The sequence below is a fragment of the Phocoena phocoena genome, chromosome 7 (genome assembly GCF_963924675.1).
Source record: "Phocoena phocoena chromosome 7, mPhoPho1.1, whole genome shotgun sequence".
Taxonomy (NCBI): Eukaryota; Metazoa; Chordata; class Mammalia; order Artiodactyla; family Phocoenidae; genus Phocoena; species Phocoena phocoena.
This window is the reverse complement of record NC_089225.1, coordinates 52,756,883-52,765,640: the sequence shown is the minus strand read 5'-3', so window position 1 is coordinate 52,765,640 and position 8,758 is coordinate 52,756,883. Positions and strand designations below refer to the sequence as shown.

The following is an 8,758-nucleotide window of genomic DNA, read 5'->3' as shown; positions in this document are numbered from 1 at the left end:
CAGGATACAAGATAAACACAAAAATCTATTATATTGGGTCGGCCAAAAATTTCCTTTGGTTTTTAAATAAAAATAAAACCCACATTTTTCATTGTCAACAAGAACTTATTGAACAACGTACTCACCGTTTTGTTCCACTACCTTCTGCCATTTTTCAGGCAACTTCATAACTCCATCTTTCCAAAACCTTTTATCTCTTTGAGCAAAGAACTGTTCCAGGTGTCTTATACAATATTCCAGGGAACTGAAATTTTTTCTGTTAAGAGAACTTTGTAAAGACCGAAATAAATGGAAATCCGAAGGTGCAATGTCTGGTGAAAACGGCAGATGGTGTTGTATGAAAGGACAGAAGGTTAGCACTCCCCTTGACAAGGATGGAAGAGGCCTTCGGGCCTAACAACACGCATACAGTTAAGGCATTGCCATTTACTTCGTGGCATCTAACCACTGTTTTTACCCATTTATGATAAAAACTCTCCAGAAAGTGGGCATAGAGGGAAACTACCTCAACATAATAAAGGCCATATATGACAAACCCACAGCAAACATCATTCTCAATGGTGAAAAACTGAAAGCACTTCCTCTAAGATCAGGAACAAGACAAGGATGTCCACTCTCACCACTATTATTCAACATAGTTTTGGAAGTCCTAGCCACAGCAATCAGAGAAGAAAAAGAAATAAAAGGGGGCTTCCCTGGTGGCACAGTGGTTGAGAGTCCACCTGCCGATGCAGGGGACACGGGTTCGTGCCCCAGTCAGGAGGATCCCACATGATGCAGAGCAGCTAGGCCCATGAGCCATGGCTGCTGAGCCTGCATGTCCAGAGCCTGTGCTCCACAACGGGAGAGGCCCCAACAGTGAGAGGCCCACGTACAGAAAAAAAAAGAAATAAAAGGAATACAAATAGGAAAAGAAGAAGTAAAACTGTCACTGTTTGCAGATGACATGATACTATACATACAGAATCCTAAAAATGCCACCAGAAAACTATTAGAGCTAATCAATGAATTTGGTAAAGTTGCAGGATACAAAATTAATGCACAGAAATCTCTTGCATTCCTATATACTAATGATGAAAAATCTGAAAGAGAAATTATGGGAACACTCCCATTTACCATTGCAACAAAATGAATAAAATACCTAGGAATAAACCTACCTAGGGAGACAAAAGACCTGTATGCAGAAAACTATAAGACACTGATGAAAGAAATTAAAGATGATACCAACAGATGGAGAGATATACCATGTTCTTGGATTGGAAGAATCAATATTGTGAAAATGACTACACTTCCCAAAGCAATCTACAGATTCAATGCAATTCCTATCAAATGACCAATGGCATTTTTTATGGAACTAGAACAAATCATCTTAAAATTTGTATGGAGACACAAAAGACCCGGAATAGCCAAAGCAGTCTTGAGGGGAAAAAACGGAGCTGGGGGAATCAGACTCCCTGACTTCAGACTATACTACAAAGCTACAGTCATTAAAACAAAATGGTACTGGCACAAAAACAGAAACATAGGTCAGTGGAACAAGATAGAAAGCCCAGCGATAAACCCATGCACCTATGGTCAACTAATCTATGACAAAGGATGCAAAGATATACAATGGAGAAAAGACAGTCTCTTCAATAAGTGGTGCTGGGAAAACTGGACAGCTACATGTAAAAGAATGAAATTAGAACACTCCCTAACACCATACACAAAAATAAACTCAAAATGGATTCGAGGCCTAAATGTAAGACCGGACACTATAAAACTCTTAGAGGAAAACATAGGAAGAACACTTTGACATAAATCACAGCAAGATCTTTTTTGTGTGTGTGATACGTGGGCCTCTCACTGCTGTGGCCTCTCCTGTTGCAGAGCACAGGCTCCAGACGCGCAGGCTCAGCGGCCATGGCTCATGGGCCCAGCTGCTCAGCGGCATGTGGGATCCTCCCGGACTGGGGCACAAACCCATGTCCCCTGCATCAGCAGGCAGACTCTCAACCACTGTGCCACCAGGGAAGCCCACAGTAAGATCTTTTTTGATCCACCTCCTAGAGTAATGGAAATAAAAACAAAAATAAACAACTGAGACCTAATGAAACTTCAAAGCTTTTCCACAGCAAAGGAAACCATAAATAAGAGGAAAAGACAACCCTCAGAATGGGAGAAAATATTTGCAAATGAATCAACGGATAAAGGATTAATCTCCAAAATATATAAACAGCTCATGCAGCTCAATATTAAAGAAACAAACAACCTAATCCAAAAATGGGCAGAAGATCTAAATAGACATTTCTCCAAAGAAGACATACAGATGGCCAAGAAGCACATGAAAAGCTGCTCAACATCACTAATTATTAGAGAAACGCAAATCAAAACTACAATGAGGTATCACCTCACACCAGTTAGAATGGGCATCATCAGAAAATCTACAAAAAACAAATGCTGGAGAGGGTGTGGAGAAAAGGGAACCCTCTTGCACTGTTGGTGGGAATGTAAATTGATACAGCCCCTATGGAGAACAGCATGGAGGTTCCTTAAAAAACTAAAAATAGAATTACCATATGATCCAGCAATCCCACTACTGGGCATATACCCAGAGAAAACCATAATTCAAAAAGACACATGCACCCCAATGTTCACTGCAGCACTATTTACTATTGCCAGGTCATGGAAGCAACCTAAATGCCCATTGACAGACGAATGGATAAAGAAGTTGTGGTACATATATACAATGGAATATTACTCAGCCATAAAAAGGAACGCAATTGAGTCATTTGTTGAGACGTGGATGGATCTAGAGACTGTCATACAGAGTGAAGTAAGTCAGAAAGAGAAAAACAAATATCGTATATTAATGCATGTATGTGGAACCTAGAAAAATGGTACAGATGAACTGGTTTGCAGGGCAGAAGTTGAGACACAGATGTAGAGAAAGCGTACGGACACCAAGGGGGGAAAACCACGGTGGGGTGGGGATGGTGGTGTGCTGAATTGGGCGATTGGGATTGACATGTATACACTGATGTGTAAAATTTATGACTAATAAGAACCTGCAGTATAAAAAACAAACAAACAAACAAAAGACAACTAAACTTTCTTTGGGTTATTTGTATGGAAATATGTTAATATAAATGTTTCAGACATTACATGAAATTTCTAAAGATCTTATATGTTCTGGTATAATGCTATAAGTCATAATTCTAGTTATTACTTTAAAATGTATATCTCAGAAATTTTAAAAAACAAAGAAAAAAGGAAAAAAAAGAAAAAGAAATAAAGAAAAAAATATAAAGAATAAAAAGAAAACGGCAGATGAATGAGAACTTCCCAGACAAGCTGTAATAGTTTTTGCCTGGTCATCAAACAAACATGCAGTCTTGCATTATCCTGATGGAAGATTATGCGTTTTCTGTAATTCTGGATGTTTTTCGTCTAGTGCTGCTTCCAGTTGGTCTAACTGGGAGCAGTACTTTTTGGAATTAATCGTTTGGTTTTCTGGAAGGAGCTCATAATAGAGGACTCCCTTCCAATCCCACCATATATACAACTTCACCTTCTTCGGATGAAGACCGACCTTTGGTGTGGTTGGTGGTGGATCATTTTCCTTGCCCCATGATCTCTTCTGTTCCACATTATTGTACAGTATCTACTTTTCATCACCCGCCACAATTTGTTTTAAAAACGTAACATTTTCGTTACGTTTAAGTAGAGACTCGCATGCGGAAATACGGTCAAGAAGGTTTTTATTGCTTAACTTATGTGGAAAACAAACATCAAAGCGATTAACATAACCAAGCTAGTGCTAATGATTTTCAACTCTCGATTTGGGTATTTTGAGTATGTCGGCTATCTCCCGTGTGGTGTAACGTTGATTGTTCTCAATTAATGTCTCGATTTGATCGCTATCAACTTCAACCATAATCCAGTGAGAAATCTCCAGCATGAAACCTGGCAAACCACTTTTGACACATTCAGTCACAGCACCTTCTCCATACACTGCACAAATCTTTTCTTGTGTTTTAGTTGCGTTTTTACCTCTCTTGAATTAATAAAGCATAATATGCCGAAAATGTTGCTTTTTTCTTCCATCTTCAATATTAAAATGGCTACACAAAAATTCACCAATTTTGATAAGTTTTTTTAAAAATGCATGCTGATATGACAGCTGTCACAATGCAATCTAACAAAATTCAAAAACAAAACTTTGAATGAAGTTAAAGACAACTAAGAGATACTAGCGCCATCTTATAGAAAAAACCGAACTCTTTGGCCAACCCAATATTTCTATATATCAGCAATGAACACACGGACAACAAAATTTTAGACGCAATACCACTTACACTTGTGCAAAATAAAAATTAAATACTTAGGTGTACGTCTAACAAAATATGTAGAACACATATGCATAAAACTACAAAACAATGATGAAATAAATCAAAGGCTTAAATAAGTGAAAAGAGACTGTGTTCATGGACTGGAAGATTCAATGTTGTTAACATATCAATTCTTCACAAACTGAAATGCAGATTTAACCTAATTCCTATTAAAATACCAAGAACATTTTCTGTAACATAGACAATACTACTCTAAAATCTATATGGAGGGACTTCCCTGGTGGTGCAGAGGTTGGGATTCCACGGTCCCAGTGCAGGGGGTCTGGGTTCAATCCCTGGTTGGGGAACTAGATCCCACATGCATGCCGCAACCGAGAGTTCACATGCCAGAGCTAAGGAGATGGCGTGCGCAACTAAGGAGCCCTGGAGCCACAACTAAGGAGCCAGCAAGCTGGAACTAAGGAGCCCGTGAGCCGCAACTGAGACCCGGAACAACCAATTAATTAATTAACTATTAAAAAATAAAATAAAATCTATATGGAAAGGCAAAGGAATTAGAATAGCTAAAATACTTTATAAAAAGAAAAATAAGGACTTCTCTGGAAGTCCAGTGGTTGATACTTCGCCTTTCAATGCAGGGGGTGTGGGTTCGATCCCTGGTTAGCGAGCTAAGATCCCACATGCCTCACAGCCAAAAAAACAAAACACAAAACAGAAGCTATATTGTAACAAATTCAATAAAGACTTTCAAAAAATGGCCCACATCAAAAAAATCATTAAAAAGTTTTTTAAAAAAGAAGAAGAAAGTGGGAAGAATCAGCCTACCCAATTTCAAGGTGTATTATATAGCTTCAGTAATCAAGACTGTGTGGTATTGGAGGATGTACGAATACACGGAACAATGGAACAGTCTAGAAAACCCGGAAATGGACCCAAACAAATACACTGAAATGAATTTTCACAAAGGTGCAAAAACAATAATGGAGAAAGTATAGCCCTTTAAACAAATGGTGCTGAAGCAAATGGACATTCATAGCGAAGGGAACAAAATCCTCTACCTAAACATGACACTTTATACAAAAAAATACCTCAAAATGGATTAAATAGAAAATGGAAAATTATAAAACCTTTACCAAGAAATAAAAACATAGGTGTAAATCTTTTTTAGTTCTGAGATTAGACAAAGAGTTCTTAGGCTTGACATCAAAAGCAGTGTATGTGAGGGACTTCCCTGGTGGCGCAGTGGTTAAGAATCGACCTGACAATGCAGGGGACATGGGTTTGATCCCTGGTCCGGAAAGATCCCACATGCTGCGGAGCAATTAAGCCCACAACTACTGAGCCTGCGCTCTAGAGCCTGTGAACCACAACTACTGAAGCCCACGTGCCTAAAGCCTGTGCTCCGCAACAAGAGAAGCCACTGCAATGAGAAGCCCGCACACCGCAATGACGAGTAGCCTTCGCACCGCAATGAAGAGTAGCCCTCGCTCACCACAACTAGGGAAAGCCCGCACGCATCAACGAAGACCCAAGGCAGCCAAAAATTAATTAGTTAATTAATTTTCTAAAAAATCACTATATATGAAAAGAAAACTTGATAAATTGGACCTCACCAAAATTTAAAACTTTTGTTTTCCAAAAGATTCTAAGAAGTTAAAAGACAAGCTGCAGGGCTTCCCTGGTGGCGCAGTGGTTGAGAGTCCGCCTGCCGATGCAGGGGACGCGAGTTCGTGCCCGGGTCCGGGAGGATCCCACATGCCGCGGAGCGGCTGGGCCCGTGGGCCATGGCCGCTGAGCCTGTGCGTCCGGAGCCTGTGCTCCACAACAGGAGAGGCCACAACAGTGAGAGGCCCACGTACCGCAAAAAAAAAAAAAAAAAAAAAAAAAAAAGACAAGCTGCAAACTGAGAGAAATACATATCTGACAAAGGTCTAGTATCTAGAATATATAAAGAAATCCCAAAGCATAACATTAAAAAACAAAACAAAACAAAAACACACCAAACAATTCAACTAGAAAATGAGCAAAAGAAATGAACAGATATTTCACCAAAATGGATATACAGATGGCAAAGTACATGAAAAAAATGTTCAACATTATTAGCCATTAAGGAAGTGGAAATTAAAACCACAATGAGATATCACCACATGTCTATATGAATAGCTAAAATTAAAAATAGTAGTAACGGGGGCTTCCCTGGTGGCGCAGTGGTTGAGAGGCCGCCTGCCGACGCAGGGGACACAGGTTCGTGCCCCGGTCTGGGAGGATCCCACATGCTGCGGAGCGGCTAGGCCCGTGAGCCATGGCCGCTGAGCCTGCACGTCCGGAGCCTGTGCTCTGCAACGGGAGAGGCCACAACAGTGAGAGGCTCACGTACAGCAAAAAAAAAAAAAAAAAAAAAAAAAAAAATAGTAGTAACACCAAATGCTGGCTAGGATGCAGAGAAACTGGATCATTCATATATTACTGGTGGGAATGTAAAATGTTATAGCCACTCTGGAAAACAGTTTGACAGTTTCTTGAAAAACTAAACATGCAATTACCATAGGGCAGTTGCACTGAGCAATTGCCCTCCTAGGCATTTATCCCAGAGAAACGAAAACTTATGTTCACACAAAAATTTTACAGAAGTTTCCATAGCAACTTTATTTGTAATAGACAAAAAGCTGAGGCAACCCAGATATTCTTCAATATCTATCTTCTACCAGTTAAACAAACTGGTACATCCATACCATAGCAGTAAAAAGGAACAAACTATTGATACACACAACTTGGATCTCCAGAAAATTATGTTGAGTAAAAAAAAAGCCAGTCCCCAAAGTTTATATACTGTATACTTCCATTTATATCAAATTCTTGAAATGACAAGATCCTAAAAATGGAGACTAGATTAGTAGTTGCTAGGAGTTAAACAGGGAGTGGGGGAGCTGGAGTGAAGTGGGTGTGGCTACAAAAGTGCAACATGAATGATCTTCAAGGTGATGGAAATGTTGTCTTGACTGTATTTGTCAATATACTGGTTGTGATACTGTACTACAGTTCTGCAAAATGTTATTGTTAGGGGAAACGGGGTAAAAGATACACAGTATCTCTGTGCTGTTTTTTACGATTATGTATGAATCTACAATTACCTCAAAAAAAAAAAAAAAGCCTTTGCCTCAGATGGGTCAACTGTCCTTCCATATACTCGGCTAGTCTGGATCATCCATTTAGCTCAAACTGCTCACTCTAGCTCCTTCCTCTCAACGGATACCACCACCACCAAACATTTACTGGGCATTTGTTATGTGACAAAGAGCTTTATGTACTAACTTCATGCGCTAAGAACTTTACATGTACTAACTCATTTAATCCTCATAACAAATAACTTTGAATTCTGTTTTTCATAGGACGTAGCAGCCTCAGACACCACTCTACTTCATCCTCACCCATCCACTCCTTTTTTTCCCCTTCCTTTGATAATGAAAAGAAGGGTCCATTCCCCAAATTGAGGGCAATCCTTTCACTTAAGCACTGGATCATTCCTTCTCAGGATGCTAACTCCATCCAATATCCTCTTTCTTGCGTTTTGAACCCCTGCCTTTCAACTACCTCTATTCTGTCTGAATTTAGGTATGTTCACAAATCCTTCTATCAGTTAAAAGATAAATAAAAAACTTCCCCCAACCTTACTAAGCATCAGCCATTCTGACTCCTCTTAGCCACTTTTCTTAAGAATTGTTCCCATTTACTCTTTCTAATTCCTTAACTTCCATTTAGTTAACTTCCATTTAGTTCTCCAACCGCGACAACTCAGCTTCTGCTCCTACTCTATGAAAGCTTCTAACTTCTTTCCAGCATTTGACACCACTTCCCATTCCTTAATCTATACTCTCTCTTGCTTGGGCTTCTCGGACATCACCACGCTGTAAGAGCTGAGGTAAGTGACACAGTTGACCTAAAAAGAGGGAAACAAAGTAGGGCATGCGAATGGCAAAGAAAGCAAAGGTGAGTGGAGGTTGCTGCTCTTTGAGAGGGAGCTTAGGAGACAGGAGGCAGAAAGGACCACAATGGGCATTAAAACAAATCGACCGTGACTTTCACCCTCACCTTCACCCTCTTTCTCCCCACTTCCTTCAAGGACCTGACGGTACTCAAGGAAACACTAGACGGTAGTGGCCACGCGACAGGTGGCAGGGGCCGGCCCCTGCGGGCGAGAAAGGCGGGCTTTCCTGCGGGTGCCGACCGCACCGCTGTGGAAGCGAAGGAAGCGCTCGGCTGCCATCGGAACCCGTGCGCGGGCCCGCGGTTGCAGCTCGGCGTGGGGCCGCTAGATGGCGGACGCTTGTGCGCGTGCGTGACGGCGCTTCCGGTCCCGGGCGAGGCGAGAGCAGCCTGTGGAAGGGCGGAGACGCGGCCTGAGGATCCCTCGGCGACTCCAGTCCAGT

General features: G+C 40.9%; 1 non-coding gene across 1 annotated transcript; it reads left to right on the top strand.

The window, feature by feature from the left end:
- Positions 1–330: 330 nt before the first annotated feature.
- On the top strand, positions 331–456 carry LOC136126180 (U6atac minor spliceosomal RNA). Its single transcript, XR_010656073.1, has one exon. It is a non-coding gene; the product is annotated as a U6atac minor spliceosomal RNA (small nuclear RNA).
- Positions 457–8,758: the final 8,302 nt, after the last annotated feature.